General features: G+C 52.6%; 1 pseudogene; it reads left to right on the top strand.

Moving 5' to 3' along the window:
* On the top strand, positions 1-25,964 carry LOC135966721 (SH3 domain and tetratricopeptide repeat-containing protein 1-like; annotated as a pseudogene).
* Positions 25,965-27,452: the final 1,488 nt, after the last annotated feature.

Genomic DNA, 27,452 nt, shown 5'->3' with positions numbered 1-27,452 from the left:
ATGGGAAAAGCCGTGGACCCTGTGCTCTCTGCCCGACAGCTTCAGTCTCCGCATATTGATTTGGCCAATTGTCGCTTGCTGTCATCATGGCAGCAGCAGTTGAAGGGACAGTTTGTCTTGATTTGCATTTTTGTGTGTTTGTGTTATTTATAGACAATTAAGACATGGAAGCCTGTTTATGGCAAGCTGGCAAATTCAGCAAAACTTGGAGAAACCTGTTAGCACAGTTTGCACGTGTTTGGGCACAGAGCAGCCAAATAAACACACACGTTTTCCTGTATTTTAAAACTCTCTGGGAAAAAAAAAAAAAAAAAAAAAAAAAAGACATTAAACCATTGCCCAGATGGCTTCTAGAGCTAGAGCTTTTTCCTTGAAGTACATGAGTATGGCTGTCAGACATCTGAAACCCGAAGCCATCTTAAAACATCATTTTGATGCTACCCCCTATCCGCCTTTTTTTTCTGTTTGTAAGGGACAAGGATCCAGGAAGGAAAGTAACAGCTTACAAAGGCTTTTGTTACAACTAATCGTTCATGTTCTTTCTTTTGGTATCTTATTCTCTGTTTACATTTTTTTTTAATTTTTACATTTTTTGAGACAGATCCTTGCTCTGTCACCCAGGCTGGAGTGCAGTGGCATGATCTCAGCTCACTCCAACCTCTGCCTCCCAGGTTCAAGTGATTCTTGTGCCTCAGCTTCCTGAGTAACTGAGATTACAGGCATGTGCCACCACGTCCAGCTAATTTTTATGTTTTTAGTAGAGACAGGGTTTCACCGTTTTGGTCAAGCTGATCTTGAACTCCTGAACTCAGGTGATCTGCCTGCCTCAGTCTCCCAAAGAGCTGAGAGTACAGGTGTGAGCCACGGCGCCCGGCCGCTGTTTCCATTTTGTAACGCTAGCGTCACCCCAGTGTAGGGTGGCTAGGGGTATTCTTCTTTCCTGTTTCCTGGTGTATTTTCCTCTACAGTATTGATCACTCTTTAACATACTTTTTGGTTGTCTGTCTCTACCTACAAAAATGTATGTTCCCTGTTATATCACCAGTGATTGGCACGTAGATAGTTAGTCAATATTTGTTGAATGAATGAATGAATGAATGAATGGGCTGAAAGAACCTTATTCTTCTTTCTTCTGTCACTTCCCACCAAATGCTTTTGGAAAACGCTATGTGAACAGGGATCGTAAGCAGGAGAGGTTACACACATGGCTGTGGGATAGCCCATCATCCTCAGATACTTGTCTGGAAGGAGGTGGAGTACTTGAGTAGAAATGATACAAGATAACTTCTTCAGAAAATCAGCCAAGTGTCACAGCTTTTCACACAGGCGTGTGATATTTGTGTATGTGTGTATGAAGAGCTGTCGTGGCCTGGAATCACTGGCCTTTAGATCCCTTGTACAGATGGAAAAGTAAAGTCGGAGGCCCAGGAATGCTGTAGGCCACCGAGGTAGAGTCCCTGTCTGCCCTTCTCAGTGCCCAATCACTTCTCACTGCACTCCCCTCTTTACTGCTAAAGTCACATTCCCTGACTCTGAATGTGTAACCACGAGGGAGAAAATGTACTCCAGGCTCACAATTTGTGGAGAAAAAGCCCAGCAGCTGAAAATAACGTTCACAAAGTTTGTACCTAGAAAAAGTGGCCATTTCTATCATGTCTTTGAATTTCCTTGTTTCTTATACATTTTATAAACAAGACAGTAGAAGGAGATTCGGGAACAGCAACTTTAGAACAAGGGGGAAAAAATCGAACCTAAAGCGGTCCAGTTTCTGTTTTCTTCTCAGTTTAGGGCTGAGGCAATTTAGCTTCCTGTCTAAGGGACTACTCAAATCTGATTAGAAGCCATTGTGGGCTGGTAATTATCTGTAATTTTAGGAAGACAGATGCAGCACCAACTCTGTTCTCTAATAGCAGGCTTATTATTTTTAAATTTGCATGGCAGGAGAAGCAGATGGCGAGGTGGGATAAGCGTTCTGATGCTTGGTCATTGATAGCTTTTTACTTCCACGTATCACATGGGGATTTGGGACCCGGGAAGCCCGCTGAGAACTGATGATTGTCTGTCCCCTAATCAGCTGGGTTCTTTTTCATCCTGAGCTCAGAAAGATTGCTCCTACTGCAGCCAGGGAAGACAGGTTGTTGACTGGTTAGAAATCATGGCAGGTCATTTTCTCCACCCGCAGTTCGCAGTTGGAAAGCAGAGCTATCAAAAAGTGGTCTTCTCTGTTGTATTTCAAATCTGGGTGTTTAAAAAATTATGTAAGTAAATTAAGCATTTCTTTAACGGTAGTTGTGTGTGTTCTTTGAAGGGGTGGCCTGCCCCTCCACACCTGTGGGTGTTTCTCGTTAGGTGGAACAAGAGACTTGAGAAAAGAAATAAGACACAGAGACAAAGTATAGAGAAAGAAAAGTGGGGGCCCAGGGGACCGGCGCTCAGCTTACAGAGGACCCACGCCGGCACTGGTCTCTGAGTTCCCTTAGTATTTATTGATAATTATCTTTACCATCTTAAAGATAAGGGAGTGGCAGGACAATAGGATCATTGTAGGGAGGAAATCGGCAGTAAGACATATGAACAAAAATCTCTGTGACATGAATAAGTTTAAAGGAAAATGCTGTGCCTTGAGATGCATATGCAAACATCTCCATAAACCTTTTAGCATTATTGTTTCAGTCTATCACATGGGGAGAAACCTTGGACAATACCTAGCTTTCCTAGGCAGAGGTCCCTGCGACGTTTGGCCGTGTAGGTGTCCCTGGGTAGTTGAAATTAAGAGAATGGTGATGACTTTTAACCAGCAAGCTGCCTTCAGGCACTTGTTTAACAAAGACACATCCTGCACAGCCCAAAATCCATTAAACCTTGAGTCACCGCAGCACATGTCTCTTGCAAGGACAAGGTTGGGGGTAGGGTCACAGATTAACAGTATCTCAAATACAGAACAAAATGGAGTCTCTTATGTCTACTTCTTTCTATATAGACACAGTAACAGGCTGATCTCTCTTTCTTTTCCCCACAGTTCTTGATGCGAATGAGAGGTGCATTCCCTTGTAAAATCCCTGAGAATTAATAGGAGGCTGTGAGCCTTAGAAGAGAAGTTGCTTTTCTAGATGATCACGTAGGTATGATGCTGAGCACTAGACAAAGATGTTGATTGAAGCGATTTTAAAAAATTTTGTCTGAGTTCAGATTTTACACCAATATTTAGAAAATCAGCAAAAGAACTTGGAGGAATGTTCTCAGGCATCCAGTTCAGCCCCCTGCGCACATTGTCATAAAATCCGAGTGTGTGTACAGGGAGACGCATTCCTTTCTGTTCTCATCACAGGTAATTCCCTGGCTCTGCACCTACCTGTCATGCGCGTCCGTGTGAAGAGCCCACCAAACAGGCTTTGTGTGAGCAATAAACCTTTTTAGTCACCTGGGTGCAGGCGGGCTGAGTCCAAAAAAGAGAGTCAGCGAAGGGAAATAAGGGTGGGGCCGTTTTATAGGTTTTGGGTAGGTAAAGGAAAATTACAGTCAAAGGGGGGTTGTTCTTTGGTGGGCAGGAGTGGGGGTCACAAGGTGCTCAGTGTGGGAGCTTTTTGAGCCAGGATGAGCCAGGAAAAGGAATTTCACAAGATAATATAATCGCTTAAGGAAAGGACCGGTCATTTTCACTTATTTTGTGGTGGAATGTCATCAGTTAAGGTGGGACAGGGCATTTGCACTTCTTTTGTGATTCTTCAGTTACTTCAGGCCATCTAGGCATATAAGTGCAAGTCACAGGGGATGCGATGGCTTGGCTTGGGCTCAGAAGCATGACATTGCCCTCTTCCCGACCTTCCCTACCTTTTCCCTCCTGTGCGGTTCTCTCACAAAGTGAATGGCCTCAGCCACAGCTTCTCTGCAGCTGCATCAGACTGTGGAGACAGGAGTGGTGGCTCCTGCAGGGCCTGCTGTTCCCACGGAGCCCAGTCTTGCTTGCCGCTGCAACCTGGTCACCATTTTGCACCGAAAGTATGTAATTCTACGGAATGAGAGCCAACATGCTGGGAATGAAGGCGTCTTTATCACGGTGCTCTGCATATTTTAATCTTGGGTAGAAAGCATGGAAAAGTATGTGAAACCTGTGGTTTGATGTCAGAAGGACGTTGTGAACTTGACATGGACTGAGGATGTTCAGGTGCAACAGGCACCCCGGCTTCATTAAATGAGACTTCTCCATCTCCCTGCCAGGCACGCACAGGTGTATGGCCACATCTTATGTGTTATCCTTATCTAGAGTGTGCCTTGGCATCATGCTTAAAGTTACATGATGATATTCTTCCTCATAGAGTAGGTCCCAAACCACATTCAACACAGAAATGTACTCTTGCTGTTCTACATCGAAAGTGCTTTCATATACCAAGTGGGAGAGCAGTCCTAAAATCTGGGCTGGAATCACAGAAGGAAGGCTTTGGGAAGCAATAGATTCCCTAGTCCAAAGCTGGGTTTTGATGAACCTAGAAACAGGACCAAGAGAAGTGAATTTGCCTAAGGCCCAGACAGTGTCTCACGGTAGCATTTGAACGTAGCAGTTTCTTGACCTATTTCTTTAAATTATTAGTCATGCTTCCTCTGATTCCTATATAAACGTATTCCTCATTCATTCTTTTGTTTCAGTGAATTATCGCAGTGCTACCACGTAACAGTATTTGAGTCAAAATGTGGCAGTGTTTATCCCTTTCCAAGGTTTTTAGTTGCACAGTTTGTCAAAGTTGTGCTTACAGTTTCTTGTTGGTTGCAAGGTGTCCTTTCAGAAGCCAATTTTGTGGTGTATTTACATTGCTTGTTGGAGGTAGTTTGGTTAGAACCTACTTCGAGTGGCTGGCGTGGGCCTAGGGGACAATGACAGCTGCCTGCTTCATGGGCAGAGATGAAGTAATTGCTTCCTAGGAAGTACCATCCTCCTGGCCACACTCTCCAGCCCATTTCCTTTGTGGTGGTTTCCTCGCATCTGCACGTTTCTGGCTTCATGTGAGTCTCATTGATTTTAGCATATGACTTCAGGCTGTGGGGAAGAATGGCCATGTTAGCACAGAGATGCACACAAAGGAACAACTGGCTAAATGTGAGGGAAGACATTCTTACAGGGGGTTTCATTTCTTTTATTCTTTAACAGGCAGTCTGGGAAGCATTCTGGACACTTGGCCTGCACTGTCACAGCTCCTCCCTGCAGGATCGCAGATGTTTGGAGATTGTAGTGATAACTGTTATCATTGAGAATGCCATTCTCACAGGCTCTAATAAGTCAGGATTTATTCAGTGTTAATTTGTTAAAGACAACTGTGTTTCTACCAAATCCATGGGAGACGTTTCTCCTGGCAGTGTTGCTGGGGGTATTCCCGTGGCTTAGTCTTAGGGAAACACACGCCTTTGAATACTGCTGCAGCTGTGAGTACCCAAAGCGCACCACAGTACTTTTGCCATACGGGGTGTTAGTCACTGATACACGTCTCAGTCAGACCTGATGGATTCTTGACCTCTTCCTTTTTTAATTTTTTAATTTTTATTTTATTATTATTTTTTTAAGAGCACAACCCCTCAGGTGGCCACCATGAATCTCTGGTGTTTTCAGTTGGCTGCAGCCTATTTGCCGTCTCTGGTTCAAACATACTGGAAGCCTGATGATGCTTGCCTCGGTTGTTCTTCTACTGTGTGACCTCCGCGCCCGCAGGGTTCAAGACTGTCAGAGCTGGGAGCCACCTTCACAACTACCAGGGTTTCCGGAACCTCCTTTATCTAGCCCTGGGGATGGAAGAGATGTCATCAGAGGCGGAGGCTTATTAGGTTTACATGCCATTGATAACGAATGAGGAGGTTTTCTTTTATATAAGGGGAGCTTCTTAGAACGTGCTTTAGTAGGGTAAAGAAGCTTTTGAGGTTTGCTTTCTCTGGAAAGATAATTTGTGATCCTGCTGTTGCTTTCAACAAAAATATAATTTGCATACCAGTGCATGTTGTATTACTGAGCACTGGCTGACAAGTGGTTCTTAACTCGTCATTCACTCCGCCACTGTTTCTTGAATGGCATATGTTTGCCAGCTGTAGTAGGAACTTGCTAGGCTCTAGGACTAACCGTTATGAAACGAGGGTCCTGGGGGAAGCAAATGCATATAACTATAAAGGTTTGAGGGGATATCAGAGGGGGTGCCTATAGGTGGAAAACTTCGTTCATTCATTGTCCCATCTAGGAGGTTTTGTGTCTTAGCAACGTGTTCCATAGCAACACATCCCTCTATCAAAATATTCATCATATTAAATTGAAATTCTCTGCTTAGGTATGTATTTTTCCGACTAAGTTTAGAACTGCTTAAGGACAGGCTATGGGGTATGTATTATATATATCTACACACACACATATATTTATATATATACACACATTACCGTTGTAAATATACAATATATATTTATATATATACACACATATATATTTCTCCCTCTCTATATGTACATACAACCCACACATATATATGCACACACACATATATATGAAACACACACACACACACACACACTTCTACTGCCAAGCACAGAAAGTCAAAGCTAGGCAACATTTCTTTTAGTGTTCATGAAAAAATAGATGTGTTAGTTGAGAGCGTCCTTAAGTTGCCAGGGGAAAGACAGGATGGATTCACAAAGGGAGATAGTGTTTTTTTTTTTTTTCTTTGTTTAATTCTTCAATTCGAAATAATCCAGACTTATGGAAAAGTTGCAAAAATAGTATGGAGAATTCCCATATACTCTTCCCTCAGATTCCCCAAACATTTCACCCCATTTGTACTTTCTCTCTCTGTGGATATAATTTTTTTCTCTTCTGAAATGTTTTAGAGAGGAAGGTAGAATGCAGGGCAGGGTGAAAGGTGGAAGGAGAGAGGTGGGTTGGGAGGCTTTTTTTTTTTTTTTTAACCTCCTGAGATGGAGTTTTGCTCTTGTCACCCAGGCTGGAGTGCAACGGCACGATCTCGGCTCACTGTAAACTCTGTCTTCTGAGTTCAAGTGATTCTCCTGCTTCAGCCTCCCGAATAGCTGGGAGTACAGGCACCCATCACCATGCTTGGTTAATGTTTTGTATTTTTAGTAGAGGGGTTTCACCATGTTGGCCAGGCTGGTCTTGAGCTCCTGACCTCTGATGATCCACCTGCCTTGGCCTACCAAAGTGCTTGGGATTACAGGCATGAGCCACTGTGCCTGGCGATTGGGAGGCTTTTGCAGTAACTCAAAGTGCTATGATGAGGGCTGGACCTGGTTGGAAATGATGAGGAAGGTGAGAAGTGGTTAGGTCTGGCATATATTTTGAAAGGAGAGTTTAAATGGGTTGGATGACAAGAGAGAGAAAAAGAAGTTTTCAGGATGATGTCAAGGATTTTGGCCTGAGTAACTGGAAGACTAGAGATGCTGTTATTGGGATCGGGAAGACTATGGGAGGAGTGGGTTATAGCAGGGGGAATCAAAAGTGTGTTTTGGCATGCTAAATTTGAGGTCCAAAAAGAGATGTCAAGAAGTGTTGGCTGGTCGCGGTGGCTCACGCCTGTAATTACAGCACTTTGGGTGGCTGAGGTAGGCAGATCACCTGAGGTCAAGAGTTCGAGATCAGCCTGATAATTATTAAAATCGATCATTGATGTTTACTAATTAATCATATTATTGCTCCTAATACTGCAGGGGGTGTACACCTACCTGTGGTGTTGTTCCTAATAACCAGGGACAGAGAACATGATCTTAGTTTTAATATCACAGTAGGTGTACACTCACCCTGTGATACTGATCCTAATATCCAGGGGGTAGAGTATGACATGACTCCCAACATAGCAATGAATGGACAGCCACCCGGTGACATTGCTCCTAATATTCATGGAAGAAGCACATGATATTACTCCCAATATCGCAGGGAGGGTACAGCTCTTCTGTGATATGGTTCCCAGTATCCGGATGGGGAGAGGATGATAATAGTTCCAGTATTGCAGGCTGTGTTCACCCGCCCTGTGATATTGTTATGAGTATCCTGGAAGGGATATGACTCCCCATAGAGCAGGAGGCGTACATCCAGCCTGGGATATTGTTCATAATATCCATGGAGAGGAGAGGCTGATATTACTCCCAATATGGTAGGGGGTGTACATCCACCCTGTGATATTCTTCTTAATATTCCAAGGCTGAGAGGATGATATTACTCCCAGTATCGCAGACACCGTACACCCCCGTGTGATACTCTTCCTGATATCCAGAAGGGGAGAAGATGGTATTAATCCCCATATCGCAGGAGGTGAACACCCACTCTGATATCTTTCCTAGTATGCATGGGGAGAGGGGATAATATTATTCCCAATATTGCAGAAGATGTACACGCCCCCCCGTGATATTGTCCTTAATATTCCAAGGCACAGAAGACGATGTTACTCCCAATATCGCAGAAAGTGTACACCCCCCAGTGATGTTGTTCCCATGATCCAGGAGGGAAGAGGATGATATGACTTTCAACCCTTGCACCCTGCAATGCTCTCACCCTGCAACACCGACACCAGCTCAACCTGACATGGGAGCAGAGGTGCTGGCTGGGGGTGTTCATTGCTTCTCTTTTCTCCCTTGCCAGACTCAGTAGAGGAAGCTGAGACCGAACAGCCACAGGAACAAGGTGGGTTTTGCCAGTGGCTCAGGCTTCCTCTGGTTATGAGTTGGGCCTTGGGGTAATGCCGGGGGAGGGGACAGAGCTGAGTACAGTGGGCATTGGATGCGACAGTCACCCCTCTGTGGTGCGGGCTGGGGGCTTGGGGGACGTCGCCTGAGGTGGGCCTGAACCTCCCGTCTACTCTGGCACTGGAGGCTGTGGGGTCCCACACTTCTTCCAATGAACATGCTGACCAGCGCCTGGTCCCCGACCGAGGTGGGGCATCCTTTCCACTGCTGGGGCCCACACGTAGCTGTGGGTTCCTTTTTCATGACCTGGAGAAGCTGCAGCTTGCCCTGTGCTCTGCCTCAGAGATGGGAGGCCACACAGCCCTCAGCGGGGAGCAGAATTCAGAGCCTTAGGTTGCAGGGGCCTCGACTGAGGTCCCTGAAGGGTCTGCTCCTTCCTGAGGGGCTGATTCAGGGAGGCCCTCCCGTCTCCCCTGTGCGACTCTGTCGCTTCCCCTCACACAGGGCCCGCATGTGGACAGCCTGGTGATGTGGATGCACCAAGGGCCCTTGGAAGTTCCCTGGGAATGGGATCCATCCCAGTACATTTGGGATGCAGGCACAAGGTCCCAGAGGAGGCCCGGGAAGCCAGTGGGGAAGGGAAGGCTGTTGTAGGTTTGCCTCGGGGAGGGGGTGGTTCCACTCTCTGCCAAAGTCTCTGGAGCAAAGGCACGTGGCTCTCCAGCTGCCCCGGAGGCCAGGGTAGTGGCTGGGAGGGGCTGTGTGCCTCTGCCGGGTGGGGGAGATTTCTTAGCTCATCTAGTGTAGTCAAGTCACATTTGCCTCTAAATCATATTTATTTATTTATTTAATTCCAAGGCTTTACAGATGAATAAGGAGACAGTTTGTATTGAAAATAGTTTTTACATGTGAGCTTGAAACAGAGAGTCTGTTTAAATCTAGTTTTTTCCTTCCCAGTAATGCCTCCTTTCATCCCAGGTGTTCCAACAGGAAATGCGCTTGTTTGCTCACCTCTGGGAGGGGGCTTTGGCTAGGAATCCACCAAAGCCAGCAGACACCAGTGGGCTGCTGGAGCAGTCTGGCCTTTGTTAACCCTTTAGGAACTGTGGGCTTCAGGTTTTCAGACCATCCAAGGTGAAAGTGGCCACAGGGGCCTGGAAGTTTTCCCATCCTTCCTGCAGGGATGGTCCGTTTCCCTGCACGGAGCTGGGTACATGGGTACAACACCCCTGTCCTGTGCCGTCGGTGGCTTTACCAATTTTGCATAGCAGCTTTTGAGCTGATCCATAGCTCTGATTGGCTGTTGAGGATTTCATGGATTCCTGTACCCCACCGGGGGGCCCCAATATGCTGACAAAAGTTAAATTTGTAGTTGTTGTGCTGCATATACATGGGTCCAGTTAGAAGGCTTTGATTCTTTCTAAAGGGAAAGGCATCTCTGAGGGATCACTGAGCTGACATAGTCTCCTAAAATCATGCTGTGAGGTGGCGACAAAGCAGGACAGAAGGGTGATTTTGTAGGAGAGTCGGGCCACGGGCCTGCGTGTTCTGTGTGTCCCCGGAGTTCGTACGTGCTCCAGACCCCGGGTTTGCCTTGCGCATAATTCTCAAGGGCTCATGGCAAGCTGCGCCAGGGACACAGAGGACGGGGATGCGGGGATCCTGCCCCAAGTGGACCAAGGACTCACTGTTGGACTCTAATCTGTCTAGGTGTTTTTGTGACTTGCAGAAATACCTCCACCTTGCCTGGGCCTGGAGCCACAGGAGACCCTGCCGAAGGTGAAGAATGTTCTGGAACAATGCAAGACCTGCCCAGGCTGCCCCCAGGAGCCAGCGTCCTGGGGTCTCTGTGTAGCATCCAGCAACGTGAGCTTGCAGGACCCCGAGGAGCCCTCCTTCTGCTTGGAAGCTGAGGACAACTGGGAGGATCCAGAGGCCCTGAGATCACTGCTGCTGTTCCTGAACACCTCTGGATTCAAGGCCAGCTTCTGTGGCCTGTACAACGTGGCGCTGCCATGGCTGAGCAGCATGTTCAGCAGCTTTAGCGACGAGGAGGAGCTGACTGGGCGCCTGGCACAGGCCCCAGGGGCGGCCAAGAAAGGTGGCCTCCTCATGGCCCTGGCCAGGTTCTGCTTCCTCCTGGGGCGGCTGTGCAGCAGGAAGCTCAAGCTGTCCCAGGCCCGGGTGTACTTGGAGGAAACACTGGGGGTCCTGGAGGGCAGCTTTGGGGACCTATTCCTGGTGGTGGCTGTGTACGCCAACCTGGCCAGCATTTACTGGAAGCAGAACCAGGAGAAGTGTACACAGGTGGTTCCCAAAGCCATGGCCCTGCTCCTGGGGACGCCCGGCCACATCTTCAGCACCGAGGCAGACGGGGAGCTCCTGCAGCTGGTGCTGCAGTGGGCGGTGGGTGGCCAGAGCCAGCAGGCCTAGGCCCGGGCCTGCTTCCTGCTGGCCAGGCACCACGTGCACCTCAAGCAGCCTGAGGAGGCCCTGCCCTTCCTAGAGCAGCTGTTGTTTTTGCACAGGGACTCGGGAGCCCCAGACGCTGCGTGGCTCTCAGACTGCTGCCTACTCCTGGCTGACATCTACAGCCGCGAGTGCCTGCCCCACTTGGTGCTGACCTGTGTCAAGGTGGCCTCATTGAGGACACAGGACTCGCTGGCTGGTTCGCTGAGGAACGTGAACCTGGTGCTCCAGAACGCCCTCCAGCCCCACAGCCTCCCCACCCAGACTTCCCACTACCTCAGGCGAGCGCTGGCCTCCCTAACCCCAGGCACAGGCCAGGCACTGCGCGGCCTTCTCCACGCCAGCCTGGCCCAGCCGTACAGCCACCATGGCTACCATGGCCCAGCCATCACCTTCATGACACAGTCGGTGGAAACCAGTGCTGTTGCCGGAGTCCGTGCCATCGTGGACCCCCTGGTGGCCCTGGCCTGGCTGCATGTGCTTCATGGGCAGAGCCTGGTGGCCCTGAACATCCTGCAGTCTGTCCAGGATGCAGTGGTAGTCAGCGAGGACCAGGAGGGTGTGATTGCCAACATTGGTGGCCGTGGCTCTGAAGAGGACGGGACGGACGAGGCAGGCAGCCGAGGGCTACTACCACGCCCTATGGGTGGCTTGGGACCTGGGCCAGCGGAGGAACCAGGCAGTGTTGCTGGCCAACTTTGGCACCTTGTGCCTGCACGCGGGTGCCAGCAGGCTGGCCCAGCACTACCTCCTGGAGGCTGTACGTCTGTTCTCGAGGCTTCCCCGTGGGGAGTGTGGCCGGGACTTCACCCACATACTCCTGGGCTACCTCTTCACCCACCAGGGCCCGGCCCAGCAGTGCAAGGGCTACTACGAGTGGGCCCTTCTGGTTGCCGTGGAGATGGACCACGTGGAGAGTGAGTGCCCCAGTTCCTCCTGTGCGCCTTCTGGGACCACTTGGGTCATGGCACACCTAGGGTTTGTGATTCGGAAACAAGTGGTGGTTTTTCCACCATCGAAAGTGCTGAGTCATGGCCAGCAGCAGATGTTGGCAAACGCCCTGGAGACAGGCCGTTCCCATGCAGGGCCAGGCCCTCTGTGCCCTACTGAAGCAGCCAGTTCTTCCTGGTTTGCCCAGGGACCATCCTGCCTTGAGCATGGAAAGTCCTGCATGCTGGGAATCCCTAGACATAACCCTGGGATCAAGGCATGTTGTGCTGAGCTGGGACTTGGGGCCCCTCCATGAGCCAGGCCCTGAACGCCAGTTCTTGTGCCTGTGTTTGCTTGGAATCTCGGCAGCCCTGTGTACCGGTCATCCCACTTCACAGAGGACACGGGGCGGGTGATTGCCCAAAGCCACAGAGCAGTTCACGCAAAAGCAGCTTGTGCTGAGTGTGCCAGGCCACACCCACAAATGGGGCTTGTGGGGTCCTCGGGAGGGAGGTGCTGAGCGTGGGAATGTGAGCTTCAGGCCAGAGAAGCCACAAAAGGGTGAGTGGCGTGATGGCGGGGCAGCACTTGGCCCCGGATGAGGGAAGCCTCTTTAGTCTGGGACCAGAGGGTTGAGAGGATTTAGTCAAGTAATAGGTGTGGATGAGGGGCTGGTGGTGTAGCCTGTGTGAAGGCCCAGGGGTGAGAGAGTGGGGGTGAGTCAGCGAGGATGGGTGGGGTTTGAGTGGTGGTGAGTGAGCGGGAGTGTGAGTGGGGATGAGTGGGGTGTGAGTGGGGGTGAGTGAGTGGGATTGTGAGTGGGGATGAGTGGGGTGTGAGTGGGAGTGAGTGAACGGGAGTGGGAGCGGGGATGAGTGGGGTGTGAGTGGGGGTGAGTGAGCAGGGCTTATGCAGGGAGGTGCAGAGTTGGGAGTAGGTGGGCTGGGTGCTGGATAGTGAGAAGCTCTTCTGGAGAGCTAAGCAGGGTCTGGGGCCTCAGGCTGTGGCTTGGCCTTTTCCCCAAGAGCACTGGGGAGCCATGGAGTGCTATCGAACAGTCAGTGCAGACCGAGCAGTGAACGGACAGTAGGTGGGCAGGGCTGTCCGAAATGTAGGCCGCAGAGAATAGATGAGGAAGTTGAGTGCAGGGAAATGGCTGAGACAAGGGATACTGTTGACTCCCCTCTGCCTTGCAGCGCTTTGTCATGGCATAGTGAGACTACTCAGAGGTGCCTCCTGTGGCCTGGACCAGAGCTCCAGGGGCTGTGCCCAAATCTGAATGTGCTCATTTCCCAGCACAGGCCTGGCACCCACTCTTGGCCCTAGGAGGGATGAGATTTTGGAAAGGACCGTGTGAAGGGGCCCCGGTCCCACACATCTGCCCAAGGAGGGTTGGGGGGTTCAGACCCAGGCTTCTTCCCCAGGGGCATTCTGTGACTGGAAGGAGACCCTCCAGGAACCCAGCGCCCCAGCCCCCGCTGCAGCCTCCGGTGGCTCCTGGCACAATAGCCTGTGGCACCTCCTCCTACGAGGCCCTCCCCTGGGTGCTGGGGGATTCAGACTTGGAAATGCAGGCCAGGGAACGGGGATCATGCTTCCCTGTCTCCCCACCCTGCGCTGAACGGTCGAGGAGACCGAGGGCGGGGCTGACACCCCACATGCTTCCTTGGGGTCATTTTTGAGTCACTTTCGGTAGTTTGTGTCCTTCTAAGAGTTTGGCTGTTGTGTCTAGATGGTCTGGTTTCTTGGTGTACAATTGTTCGTAGTGTTTTTATGGAATCCTTTTATTTCTGTCAGGTCGGCAATAATGTTTCCTCTTTCATTTCTGATTTTAGAAACTTGGGTTTGTAATTGTTTATTTATTTTTATTAGAGATGGGGTCTTATCATGTTCTCCCAGGGGGGTCTGGAATGCTGGCCTCAGCGATCCTTCCCCCTCGGTCTCACAAAGTGCTGGGATGACAGGCGTGAGTCATGGTGCTCAGTCTCTGATTTTAGTCGTTTGTGCCCCATCTTTGTTTTCTTGGTCAGTCTGGTGAAAGATTTGTCAATTTTGTTATTATTTTCAAAAAACCCACTTTTGGTTCTGTTGATGATCTCTTTTGTTTTTCCATTCTCTGTATTTTTACTTCCCATTTCCACTCTCACGTTTATTATTTTCTTCCTTTTATTCACTTTGGGTTTAGTTCATTTTCTAGTTTCTCAAGGTGGAAAGTTAGGCTTTTGATTTGAGATTTTTCTTCTTTCTTTGAATGTAGACATTTACAGTTATAAATTTCCCTTTCAGCACTGCCTTAGCTACATCTTGGTGTTTTTGATACACTGTGCTATTTTTTTTCTTTTTAAAGTTTTGCTCTATTGCCCAGGCTGGGTTGCAGTGGTGCAATCTTGGCTCACTGCAACTTCTACCCAGGTTCAAGTCATTTTCATGCCTCAGCCTCCTGAGTAGCTGGAATTACAGTTGTGCACCACCACACCCGGCTAATTTTTGTATTTTTTTTATAGAGACAGAGTTTCACCATGTTTCCCAGGCTGATCTCAAACTCCTGGACTCAAGCGATCCTCCCGCCTCGGCCTCCCACAGTGCTGGGATGAGAGGCGTGAGCCACCGTGCTGGCCCGGGCTGTGCATTTGTTTGTATTCTTTTCAAATTAATTTTCAGTTTCCCTGATGGTCTCTTCTTTGACTCACTGGTTGTTTAGGAGTATGTAGTTTCCACATATTTTTGAATTTCCCACGTTTCCTTCACTGTCGATTTCCAGTTTCGTGCCAGTACAGCTGAAGAACACCTCTGCTTTGGTCTCGGTCCTTCTCCCTTCACCGAGGCTCATTTTGTGGCCTGGCACATGGTCTGTCATGGGGAATGTCCCATGGGCGCTCAAGAGGACTGTGTATTCAGCTGTTGTTGGGGGGCGTGTGTGACAGATGTCCATTCGGCGTACCTGGTTTCCAGTGTTAATGTTCGGAATGTTTCTGACACTAGAATATCAGAAGGTTTCCACCGTTCCCAGCGCCCTGGCTTTGGGAGAGGCCAGCGAGCCTGTGGGTTTGGAGCGTGGTTGCATGAGAGAAGCATGTGTGGAAATGCCAGGGGCCGGCTTTGAACCCCATTCCCCCAACATGATGCCATGTGTGGCAGACATGACGCTTGGCTTTGCTCTCTCAGGGTTCCATCTGTGACAGGGGCTACTTGTGCCCCTGGTCTCATCATCTCAGGCTGAAGACGGCCCTGGTCCTGGCCAGAGGGGCTTTGTGAAGCAGAAATAGATGGCCTGGTGCAGGGGCCGAGCCTGGCCAGGACCTTGGCCCTGGGAGTTGTAAAGAAGGCCAGCCTGTACCATGAGCATGTGCACCAAGCTGTGCCCATGTCACGGTGTGCTCGGCGCCTGCCCTTGCACAGGTGCATGGCCTGTCTGAGCCCAGGCTCCCCGCCTATGGGGCCCAGGTTCACAGAGGTGTGAAAGAGACAAGCACAGAGCAGGGGTCTCCGAACCCAGCCAGCCTCGCTTCGATGCTGGGAGGCTGACGTCTTCCATTTTGTCTTCTGCCCAGGCCAGCTGCGGGCCGTCCAGCGGCTGTGCTACTTCTACAGTGTCGTCATGCCCAGCGAGACCCAGTGTGTCATCTACCACGAGTTCCAGCTCTCCCTTGCCCGCAAGGTGGCCGACAAGGTGCTGGAGGGGGCAGCTCCTGGAGACCACCAGTCAGCTCTACCGGTCCCTGGGCACCGAGCGGTGAGGGCTGGCTTTGCAGTGGTGGGGGTGTGGAGGGGGGCAAGGGGGTTGGGGGGGCTGGGAGGGGGGCACAGGGAAGCTGGCCCAGGGCCTCCTCAGCCCCTTTCCTTTGGATCATTTGGTTCCTTGGCATCAGATGCTTTGAGCTGGTGGGTCTGGGGTCGTCCCAGGGCTGCTGCTGGCTTGTGAGTCCCAGCTTGAGTCTCCCTTGTTGGGTCAAAGGTCATCTCAACCCCAGCAGAGACAGTACATGCACACTGGGCTGTTCTTCCTACTATGGTGGCCTTTGTCATCTGACCTCTGCCTGCCCCGAGTCTTCACTCCTGGCCTTCATCTGTCCCCTTAAGTGTGACCACAGCAGCCACCTGTGGCTTCTCTCCCACAGAAGACAGAGCCAATTGTGTCACCTGCTTCCCTGGGGCAGGGTTTCAAGGTCTCACGTCCCATATGTGGCCCACTGGGCTTCCCCCGAGCATGCTGACCTGGTGGGGTAACCATGGCCCTGGCCACCCCACCCACAGGGCCTGGTGACATTGCTGCAGTCACAGCCCCTCAAGTGTTGGACTTACTGAGAGAGCAGGGAAGGGGCCAGATTCCATGGGGACCCGGGAGACTGGCTCCAGTCTTGGCCTCAGGTTCACAGAAGGAAAATGGGCCAGTGTGCTAGAGCCATGCTTCTCAAAGTGTAGTCCCTGGACCAGCAGAGCAGCATCCATGTCACCTAGGAGCTTGTGGCAAGTGGGAGTTCTAGGGCCTGCCCCAGGCCTGTGGAGCCGGAAGCTCTGGGGGCAGGGCCAGCAAGCTATAAGGACAGTCCTCCGGGTGACTGTGATGCCTGCACACCTTGAGAACCATCGGCCTAGATAGCCTCTGAACACTAACGGCTCCTGGTGCGTCTGGAGAAGACACAGGCCATGTCTGGGAGGCAGGGGAGATGGACTAGCACACTCCTCCTGCCACAGGGCAGCATGATGCTCGATTCCCTCAGAAGGATGTCCTTCATCTTTTCCATGCCGTGTGTGTTCACCCTGGCCCTCCCAGCAGCCTGGGAAGGGCAGAACACTGCACACACAAGAGGGCCGTTCCCAGTCACCACATGCCAGATTCATCTGTCACCAGACCCACGGGAGGAGGCAGACTGGTTCCAGGAGGATGAGAGCCCTTGTTCTGACACCTGTGTCTGATTCCAGTGATTCCAGGGCCTACAAATCTGCTCTGGACTACACCAAACGAAGTCTGGGAATTTTCATTGACCTCCAGAAGAGAAGGAGGCGCATGCCTGGCTGCAAGCAGGGAAGATCTATTACCTCCTGCGGCAGAGCTAGCTGGTAGACCTGTACATCCAGGTGAGTGGCAAGGGATGCAGGAGGGCCCCTGTGCTGTTCGCTCTCTGTCCATCCACCCATCCACTCATCCTTCCATCATCTATTTACCTGTTCATCCTTCCATCCATCCATCATCCATCCATCTGTCCTTTCATCCATCCATCATTCATCCATCCTTTTATCATCCATCTATTCACCTGTCTATCCATCCATTCATCCTTCCATCATCTATCTGTTTACCTGTTCATCCTTCCATCCATCCACCAACTATCCATCCATCCATTCTTCCATCATCTTCCCATACACCTGTGGGTCCTTCCATCCATCCATCCATCCATCCTTCCATCATCCATCCATTCACCTGTTCGTCTTACCACGCATCCATCATGCATCCATCCATCATCTATCCATCTTTTTATCCAGCTATTCACCTGTTCGTCCATCCATCCATCCTTCCATCTATCTTTCTGTCATTGATCCAACTGTTCATCTGTCATTCATTAATCTGTTCACTTGTTCATCTATCCATTCACCTGTTTGTCCATCCATCCATCCTTTCATCCATCCTTCCATTATCCATCCATTCAGCTGTTCATCCTTCTATCCATCCAACCATCTTCCATCCATCCATGATCCATCCATTCACCTGTCCATCCATTCACCTGTCCATTTATTCATTCATCATTCATCTTTTTATCATCCATTCATTCACCTGTCCATCCATCCATTCATTCACCTGTTCATTCATCCATTCACCTGTTCATCCATGCCTCCATCCATCCTTCCATCATCCATCCATTCACCTCTTCATTCTTCCATCCATTCATCCTTTCATCATCTATCTACTCACCTGCTCATCCTTCCATCCATCCATCCTTTCATTATCTATCCATTCACCTGTTCATCCATCCCTCCATCCATCTTCCATCCATCCTTCCCTCATCCATCCATTTACCTGTTCATTCTTCCATCATCCATCCTTCCACCATCCATCCTTCCATCATCTATCCACTCGCCTGCTCATCCTTCCATCCATCCATCCACCCATCCATCATCCATCCATTCACCTGTTCATCCTTCCATTCATCCATCCATCATCCACTCATCCATCCATCATTCATCCATTCTTTTATTGTTCATCCATTCAGCAACCATCCATCCACCTGTTCGTCCGTCCATCCTTTCATCCATCCATCCTTCCATCATCCATCCATTCACCTGTTTGTCCTTCCATCCATCCATCATTCATCCATCCATCATTCATCCATCCATTTATCCATTCGTCCATATATCCATCAATCTATCATCCATCCATCCTTCCCTCATCCATCTACTCACCTCCTGTTCATCCTTCCCTCATTCATCCATTCATCTATTCATCCTTCCATCGATCCATCCGTCCATTTATCCATCCATCCATTTATCCAACCATTCATCCATCATCCATCCCAGTGTCCATTCATCCATCCATCATTCATCCATCCTTTTATCATCCATCCATTCACCCGTGTATCCATCCATTCACTTTTTCATGTGTACATCCATCCATCCATTCATCCTTCCATCATCCATCCATCCATCCTTCCATCATCCATCCACTCACCTCCTGTTCATCCTTCCATCCATCCATCGTTCATCCATCTATCCATCCATCCATCCATCCTTCCATCATCCATCCATTCATCTGTTCATGCTTCCATCCATCCATCCATCATCCATCCATCTGTTCATTCATCCATCCATTTATCCATCCATTCACCCGTCTATCCATCCATTCATCTGTTCATCCATCCATCCGTCCATTCATCCTTCCATCATCCATCCATTCACCTGTTCATCCTTCCATCCATCCATCATCCATCCTTTCACCCATCCATCCAGCTGTTCGTCCATTCATCCATCCATCATTCATCCATCTACCCACCAATCTACCTATTAATCCATCCCTGCATTCATCTATCTCTCCATTTGTTTATCCATACATTCGTCTATCCACCATCTATCCATCCACATGTACATACATCATCTACCCTCCACCCATCCATACATTGTCTATCCACGCATACATACATACATACACACATCATTCCACCCACCCATCCATCCATCCATCCATCCATCCAAGCATTAATCTATCCACACACCCATTCATCCATCCATGTGTCTACATCTCATCCATTCATCCGTCCACCCACTCATTCGTAAGCCACTGCTGAGCACCTGTTGTGTGCCTTTTCCCTTCCTCCAACTGGTTCCCTCACATCCTCCCCCGGTGGCCAGCATCTTCTCCCTGAGGGCAGAGGCGCGGCCCCTCACAGTGCACAGCACCTGCTGGTATACAGCACATGCTCAAATAATGTGACCACTCAATTAACACACAGAAGAACTTGCTCCAAGCGACATGTGGCACATCTACTTACAAAATGAATCTATCATAGTGGCTGTTTTCAGAGGCTTTCCCAAACACAGTGTGATCTGGAACAAATTGTGAAGCCCACGAGACTGATGAAGCTTTCATTATTGAGCACCTGCTGTATATCTCCTTGAGCTGAGGAGAGGGATGAAGAGCTTATGGCCAAGAGGGGACCAGGCCCACCCACAAACACTGCTGATGTGGCAACGCAGAAAGGAGCCAGGGGCTGGGCTCCCAGCAATCTGGGAGCCACGGAGACTGGTTTGAGTGCAGGGGGAGTGGGCTAGGGCTAGCCCTGGTGGTAGGATTCACAGGTGTCGGGCCTGTGGGCTGCAGCTGCTCAGTCACTTCCTAGCACTCAGGAGCATCAGTTCATTGTCCTCATGCCAGTGGTGGGGGCAGCCCTCATGCATAGGTTCTGAAAAATGCTCAAGTGTACCTGTACTGTGTGAGAGGAAGGAGCCTGGCAAAGATGCGCATAGCCACCTCGCCAGGTGTGGGTCTTGAGGGATCTTCTGTCTCCTCTCAGGTGGCTCAGAATGTGGACCTGTACACAGGCGACCCCAACCTGGGGCTGGAGCTGTTTGAGGCAGCTGGAGACATCTTCTTCAATGGGGCCTGGGAGCGGGAGGAAGGCATGTCCTTCTACTGGGTGAGCTGGCCTGTGGGCTGATGTGGGTGGGCCTCAGTGGGGAAGCTGGAGGGCTGAGGCACAGGTGTGGCAGGGTAGAGGCCTCCCAAATGGAGGCAGGGCCACCCATGCACATGATGAGTTTCCAAGTGGTCTGACCGGGAATGATATTGACCATGCCCCTGCCTGGGACAAACTCTCGGGGCCTGGACGTGATAATGGCTCTACCCTTGTACCTGATGACCTCAAGCAACCATGAGTGGGAAGTCCTGTCCCCATCTTCCAGATGAGGAAACTGAGGCTCAGAGAGGCACAGGGACATGTCAAAGGACACACAGCATATCAGTGGGAGGCCCAGGTCTGCACGCATCCCGAAGTGGGACGGCTTCTCCCTTCCTCTGAGCTCACGGTGTGGCTCAGCCCTGGGCACAGATGAATGTGGTGTTTTTAGAGCAGAGAGGAGTGCTGGCTCCCCCCAGTCAGACCTCCGGTGCCCAGGTGGGAGAGGCTGGTCTGCGGCTATCGGGTGTAGCTGGATGGGCCTCAGGTGACTCTTCAGCCCCCAACTTGGATGTCTGAACTGTGTGTTATCCCAGAGCACAGAGCTGTGTCGAGGTGCAGGGGTAGCTGGGGTGTGGGAAGCTCGAAGCACGTGTTTGAGCTCTGAGGAGGGCGCTGGGCAAGGTGGGTGCTGCGGGAAACCTGACCCCACCTGCCTGTGTGGTAGGACCGGGCTCTGCCCCGGCAGTGACTACGGGCAACCGCAAGGTGGAGCTGCAGCTACAGCTGTGCAACAAGCTGGTGTCACTGCTGGCCACACTGGAGGAGCCCCAGGAGGACTTGGAGTTTGCTTACATGGCCCTAGCACTCAGGATCACTCTGGGTAAGTCCCCTGAGCCCCCGCCCTGCCAGGACCCACACTTTGCCAGAGCCCAGCCTCCAGGTCTGCAGGCCAGGAGCTGAAACAGCTGCTGGATTTTCCTGGTCTCCTGTCCAGGCAGGCAGATCTGCGCAACTGGCTTCCCCGTCCGGCTGTGGGGCACAGCCCGAGGTCTCTCACGCAGTGCAGAGCTCCCTGCCTGACTGAGCTCTACTTCCTCTGCCTGTTCCCGCTGCTGACCACAAGGGCCGTCCAGTGTGCCCTCTGCCTTCCAGACATGCCAGGCATCTCGTTGGTCCCTGTATGTGCCAGACTGAGTGGCACATTCCCTTTCTCTTGTGCCCTTCCCACCCTCATCAACCACACGGTTCTCTGGCTGATAAAATCCCAGTTCCCCTTCCAGCAGTCTGCCCCTTAAGGCCGTGCATCCCCTGGTGCTGTGCCAGGGTCGTCTGTCCTCCTCCAGAGACAGGGAACCCTAGGCAGGCCACATGCTTCAGCGCCTTGTGCCCCGTGGCCCAGTACACAGTAGGTATGCAGCTGACTCCCCAAGGTAGGGGGCTCTGATCATGAGCTCTGATCCAGGAGGAGTCGGATGTCACGTCTGTGGGTTGCCTGGAGCCGGGGAGCCCGGGAGCACCTGCACTGCATGGCTTTTGGGCTCCCCTGGTTAAACCAGTGAGCAAAGGCAGGTGGCTATGTGTAGGCACAGAACTGGGCCATCCAAGTCCGACTTTGCCAAAGCCTCTCAGTAGACAGGGGCAGGCCTTATTAGTTCTGCTTTGCAGATGGGAAAGTGAGTCTGGGAACCTGGAAGGGAATGGCCAGAGCTGCCCGGGTGACCACAGGTGCCTGGAGACAAGTCAGGTGTGCTGCCTGGGATCTGTATACCTGCTCCTGAGGGGCTTGTGCCCTCCCTGCCCCAGGGAGCCACATCCTCACACCTGCCCCTTTGGCCTGCACCCCAGGGGACCGGCTGAACGAACACGTGGCCTACCACCGGCTGGCCGCCCTGCACCACCGGCTGGACCATGGCAAGCTGGCGGAGCACTTCTACCTCAAGGCCGTTTAGCTCTGCAACTCGCCGCTGGAGTTCGACTAGGAGACCCTCTACTACGTGAAGGTGTACCTGGTGCTCGGTGACATCATCTTCTACGACCTGAAGGTGGGTGGGGAGGAGCAGGGCTCGGGGTGTTCCTGGCCCCCTTGGAGTGGGATCTCCACCCGGACCCCAGAGGCCTGGGTTCCAGCCTTTCTTAGGAATGGCCCAGTGGCCTCCCTCGAGCTCTACACCCAGCTGGAGGAGCCGGCAAGGTTAGCAGGTAAAACCCAGCTCCCCAGATGGCCAGGCCCCACCCTCAACTCAGTCTCAGCCAGGGAGGCTGCCACATGAGTGGGCAATGGTGGCCTCTGGGTAAAGAAGGGGGATTGTAGTCAGGGGGCCCTCCTGGAGGAGGTGACACCAAAGCTGAGTCTTGACAGTCAAGTGTCAAGGTGCATTTAACAAAGAAAACAGGGTCGGGAGAGTGACATTTCAGAGGACGGCATCATCCTCACATTGAATCCACGTTGCAAGATCCAACCCAAATCCTGGCGCCTCCTCTAGGAAGCCTGCCCAGGGTGCCAGCCTGCACTGAGCAACTCCTTCCTGGAGTCCCGAGACACCTTGAATCTTCACATCACCCAGGAAGGGTGGGGTGGGACCAGTGTCTTACCATTGGGTTCACAGATAGGGAAACCCCAGCTCAGGGCAGGTGCAGTGGGGCGGGGCCCCAGCCAGCCAGGCTGAGGCCTTGTTAGGTCGGGTGTGTCTCGAGGGGAGGTGCTGTGCTCCCTCTGCCCCCAGCCCTGTAGGGGTGGAGAGCTGAGATTGGCAGACTGAGACCTGTGGTGTCTCCACCCATCTGCCCAGCAGGCACCGCCCCTCCTTAGCATCACACCAGCCTCGTGTCAGTGCTCCTTACGGGCTGAGGGGCCAGGGCACTCCAGTCCAGGGACCGAGATCTTGGGGGCCTTAGAACAACATGAGGAGCTGGGGCAGCCCTAAGACCCTGCCCCGTATACCCCACCGCAGGCCTGGGGCTGCCCGGGAGGCCCCCGCCCAGTACTGGCGACACCTGGTGGTCAGACGTGGTTTCTGTGGCCTCCCAAGTCCCAGCCAGACAGGGAGGTGCCAAGTATCAGGCCCAGGGGGACGCTGCTCACCGCTCAGGGGCTCGCCTGGGACCCAGGGGGACGGACCTCCCAGAAGAGGCCTTTATCTCTCTTGGTCAAGCCTGCCGCCCACTCCGCCCGTCCAGGAGAAAGGAAAGCGCCAAGTAGTACCTGAGAGGCCAAAGTCCACGGTTGGGGTCGAGGGACAGAGGCCTCCTTCACCTCCTTCCCATGTACAGCCCTCCTTCCCATGCACAGTCCTCCTTCCCATGCACAGTCCTCCTTCCCATGCACAGCCCTCCTTCCCATGCACAGCCCTCCTTCCCATGCACAGTCCTCCTTCCCATGCACAGTCCTCCTTCCCATGCACAGTCCTCCTTCCCATGCACAGCCCTCCTTCCCATGCACAGTCCTCCCTCCCATGCACAACCCTCCTTCCCATGCACAACCCTCCTTCCCATGCACAGTCCTCCTTCCCATGCACAGCCCTCCTTCCCATGCACAGTCCTCCCTCCCATGCACAACCCTCCTTCCCATGCACAACCCTCCTTCCCATGCACAGTCCTCCTTCCCATGCACAGCCCTCCTTCCCATGCACAGTCCTCCTTCCCATGCACAGTCCTCCTTCCCATGCACAGTCCTCCTTCCCATGCACAGCCCTCCTTCCCATGCACAGTCCTCCTTCCCGTGCACAGTCCTCCTTCCCATGCACAGTCCTCCTTCCCATGCACAGTCCTCCTTCCCGTGCACAGCCCTCCTTCCCATGCACAGTCCTCCTTCCCATGCACAGTCCTCCTTCCCATGCGCAGCCCTCCTTCCCATGCGCAGTCCTCCTTCCCATGCACAGTCGTCCTTCCCATGCGCAGCCCTCTGGGCCTCATCGTGACTATGCTGTCAGCACAGGCCAGCTTCCCAGAGGGAGGCCCCCTTGGAATTCCCCAAGGGCGGCTGTCTTTCCAAGGCTACACACTCTTTCTTGTTTAGGAGGCTCTGGACCCAGGGCCCAGAGGAGTGGGAGAAAAAGCCAGGCTGGATGGGACCTGGAAGGCTGGCAGAGAAGCAGGGGTAAATGAGCATCTTTGCCAATTGCCTCTAAAATGGGGTCCCCTGTAGTCTACACATGAGAGTGAGCCCTGGAATAGGGTGTATTAAGTGTTCACTGGCTCACGCTGTCACTCCCTAGCTGCAGCACACACTACAGGCACATGGAAATTCACACGCAAATGCACACAGGCACACGCACACGCACACACAGGCGCGCACACACAGGCGCGCACACACAGACATGCACACACACAGGGACATGCACGCACAGGAACACAAACACGCACATTCACATGCAAAGGCACACGCAGAGACATATGTATTGCCTGGCTCCTTCCTGTTTAGTTGGGAAGCCCCCACCCCTTCAGGAAGCCTTTGCCTTCCACCCCCGGCTGAGTCTGGGGCCTCCTGGGCTTCCCTCTGCCACAGCCCGGGCCACCCTGTGTGGTCAGTGTTCACTCCCAGGTCCCTCAGACCGGAAGCAAGGACGTTAGGCTCAACCATGCACCCAGCACAGAGTCCAGTGTTCGGCTGGGCCAGGGGGCATTGGATGAGCAGTGGCGGTGACTCGGGGCCTTCTCAAGACCCTGCTCCGTGTGTGGGGCGGGGCAGTGAGGGAATGGACTGCTGCATCTTGGACTTTGTCATTGGCCCTGGGAGCCATCTTGAGATGGTAAAGAGGGACAGGCCAGGCATGGGTCTTAGGTCCCTTGGGTGACCGCCATGTGGAGGAGGTGCCTGGGGAGAAGCCGGGTGGGGGATGGGAGGGTGAAGGAGGAGGTCTGGGAGGCGGCATCCCAACCCAGGGATGGTGAGTTTGAGCCAAAGACGCATTGACAATGGGAGTGGATGTCTGGGGAGTCACGCTCCGTGAATATTTCAGGGAACATTGCCAGAGAGGACACCTGTGAGATGGTTTTGTACCTGGCCTGGCCCGTGGAGGGCCTGGAAATGGTCAGCATGGACAGGGGCCAGAGGGGAGCCTGGGTCACTCAACACCGTGCCCCTGCTGTGGCTTGGAGCCACGGGTCCTGCATGGAACTCTCAGAGCAGGCAGGATCTGCCCTGACCTCAGCCCATGGGGAAAGCAGCCACTGCCTGCAGAGAGGGTGGCGCTGGGGCAGGAGGCTTGGGGTGAGTGGGGCGTAGGGACAGTCAGGAAGGCTTCCAGGGGTGTCAGGGTCATCCCCACCTCCTGCAGCTGAGACCACAGCAGTGTCACAGGCTTCGGGGCTCCTGGGGCGAGCCAGCATCGGATGGACATGTGGAATGACCTGGAGACAGGAACGGCCTCTGGGAAGACGGGTTCCGAGTCCCCCTTTTGCTGACCATGACCTGTCCCCTTCAGGACCCGTTTGATGCAGCCGGGTACTACCAGCTGGCACTGGCAGCCGCCGTGGACCTGGGCAACAAGAAGGCACAGCTGAAGATCTACACGCGGCCAGCCACCATCTCCCACAGCTTCCTCCTGGACTGCGAGAAGTGGCTCTTCTTCTACCAGAAGGCCAGGACCTTCGCCACAGAGCTCAGCGTCCACAGGGTCAACCTACCTCCTCTGCTACTCTGCGGGTGGGCCCCCTGGTTGGCCTCCAGCCACCCTCGCTGAGGACAGTATCCGAGGGAGTGGGTTTTGTGCAAGGAGGATGATCTCCTGCCTCTCCTGGTGTCTCCCGTAGCTCATTTTCTGGGTAATGGAAGCATAAAAGCAGGGTTCAAATAGCAATAAATGTTTTTTTGTGTTTTTTTGCAAAAACATACCGAAGTCCCCATGGCATCCTTCCCTGTGTGCTTCCTGGGCTGTGTCTAGGGGCCAGCTCCTTCCCTAGTGGCAGCCCTCTGATCTTGGGGATGAGAAGGACCGTGAGTCCAACAGACCTGGGCCAGGTCACCATAAGCCTCGGTTTCCTCGGCGGCCAGAGGGGAGATGGTGATTGAACTCTGGGCAGCTCCCTGCTCTCCCTGCTCAGAGTTCTTGCTGTAGGTCTCGTGCCACCCTTGCCTTTAACCTTCAGGCCACTGTGCCCAGATGTGGGAGCTGCTAGTGTCCCTGTTCGCCATTGAAGAAATAGAGGCCCAGAGAGGTTAGGTGTCTGGCCCACCGTCACACAGCAGGTAGAGGCGGACACGCAGAGCCCAGTACACTGACCACCACACCACCCTGCCAGCCTGCAGCCAGGAAGGTGTCCCCCATTAGGACCCAAGGTCAGCTCCTGGACCTCTCTCGTGGTGTCAGGAGAGCCACAGGCCAGTGAGGGTGGCCCCGGGGATCCCTCACTCAGTGTCCTTTGCTCCCAGACTTGGTTGGGCCGAGCCTGGCCAGTCCCACCTCTGGCCACTGGTCAGCCCTGCGGGAAGTGAGATGCAGGGATCTCCGCCTGTGTAGACGCTGCTACCCAGTATTGAAAGCCTTATCTAGGCTGTCCCCCAGCTGTCCCCACCCACCCCCTCCCCTTCCGGACCCCGGCCCTCATCCCAGTCCCAGGAATCCCAGGTTTTCCTTCTTGGAATCTCTTGGCCCCAGGGAATACAGTTCACACGGTCTCTTTGCCAGTTTACGCAAGGAAACTGACGTTCAGAGACTGTGGGGGTCCCACGTGATTCTCACATACACTGCACTCTCCCAGACCCCTCTTTTAAACACTTTAAATGAGGTGATTTTCACATCTCATGCAATTAACTATTTCAACGCAAATAATGCGGTGGCATTTATACATTCACAGTCCTGTGCAACCACCCACGCCATCTAGTTTCAAAATGTATTCATCTCCCCAGAAGAAACCTCCCATCCTCACTAAGCAGTTACCCCTCCTTGGTATCCCCCAAGCCCCTCGTTGAATGGAAGGAGAAGCTGAGGCCCGGAGAGAGACTTGCCAGTGGGCAGCGCTCTGATAATAAGGAATCAGGCACCCATCTGCTGCTTCAGCCCTGGGTTGGTTTTCCACCCAGCAGAGGTGACAGAGCCAGGAGGTTCTGGGAGCGCCACAGGTGTCACTGGTTCAGTCCTGGGTTGGTTTTCCACCCAGCAGAAGTGACAGAGCCAGGAGCTTCTGGGACCCCATGCTTGCAGCCAGAGCCCTACCCTAAGCCTCCCCACCAGGGGGCAGCAGAGAGCTTTCCAGAACCGGCCACGGGGCTGGCGGGAAGCAGCGGGTCAGAGCTGCTGACAAACCTCACGTAGACCCCAGATCGCTGTCTCTGTGGGTTGGGTTTGGGAA

The sequence above is a fragment of the Macaca fascicularis genome, chromosome 13, assembly GCF_037993035.2.
Source record: "Macaca fascicularis isolate 582-1 chromosome 13, T2T-MFA8v1.1".
In the NCBI taxonomy this organism is placed as follows: Eukaryota; Metazoa; Chordata; class Mammalia; order Primates; family Cercopithecidae; genus Macaca; species Macaca fascicularis.
This window is presented reverse-complemented; position numbering and strand designations above follow the sequence as displayed.